Source organism: Terrapene carolina, unplaced genomic scaffold (genome assembly GCF_002925995.2).
Source record: "Terrapene carolina triunguis isolate 2854851 unplaced genomic scaffold, T_m_triunguis-2.0 Scaffold629, whole genome shotgun sequence".
NCBI classification, from domain to species: Eukaryota; Metazoa; Chordata; order Testudines; family Emydidae; genus Terrapene; species Terrapene triunguis.
The window spans coordinates 8,079,442-8,080,469 of NW_020664980.1; positions in this window are offsets into that span (position 1 = coordinate 8,079,442).

Consider the following 1,028-nt stretch of genomic DNA (forward strand, 5'->3'; position numbering starts at 1 on the left):
TGAAAACACACGGGATACCGATGCAACAAAGGTGCTGATATTAATCAATTGGCCAAACTGCATTTTAGGGGCTCATTTGTAAGATGTTGTATGAATGAGTAATAAAAAGGGAGCAATGTAAATATATGCCAGTGTATTGCTCAATACTCCTCTTGAAAAAACAGAAGTTTAATTTGGCTTCAGTATGAAACTAAAAGACTATGAAATGCTGGCAGGTAAAAGCAAGCTCTGCCTTTATTTATACACTGATGCAGTAAACAGTTGTATTATAATTCTTCATGGACTATTTATTGACTTTTTCATGTATTGATATTAGATTTCAAAACTGGAACTGAAACAGTATATGCCCAACAGAGAAATGCCATCTAGTTGAATATAGGACCTCACTTTGCTCAGCCAATTATGGTACATAATGAAAATAACTTTTTGTATTGGTCATCCTTAACATTATGTGCCTCTTCCTTCCTCCAACCATAGATGGAATGTATTCATCTAGAACGTTAATGAAGTCCACCTCATTGTCCTTCAAATTCTTTTCTGTGATGCGTATAAAAAAATTTGCAATGGTTAGGCAGCTGGTTGACTCTGACTGCTGCTGCTTATAGTGACCTGTATTGTCTCACTGTTACCTTGAACTTCCCTCTCTACTGCATCTGCCCATGGTCTCTCATCTTATACTTAAGCTATAAGCTCTTCAGGGCTGGGACTGTCTCTTTGTGTTTTATATGGGGCCTGGCACAGCAGGGCTCAGATCTATGGCTGGAGCCCATCGGTGCTACCGTAATATAAATAGCAGAACCATGGGATGTTAAGAGAAGACTTATACCTGATCATAGATAAATTTGAAATGTCTCCACATTGAAAAAACATTGTCAAATTACTGTTTGAAACAGCACAGCATCTCAAAATGATTGCCCTGCCAATAATAGGTGTTTTAAAGCTCTCAATTCACAGGTAGGCAATAAACCAAAGAAAACTTCAGTTTATAGGGAGATATTGATGAAGATAATAATGGAGTGAAGTCACTG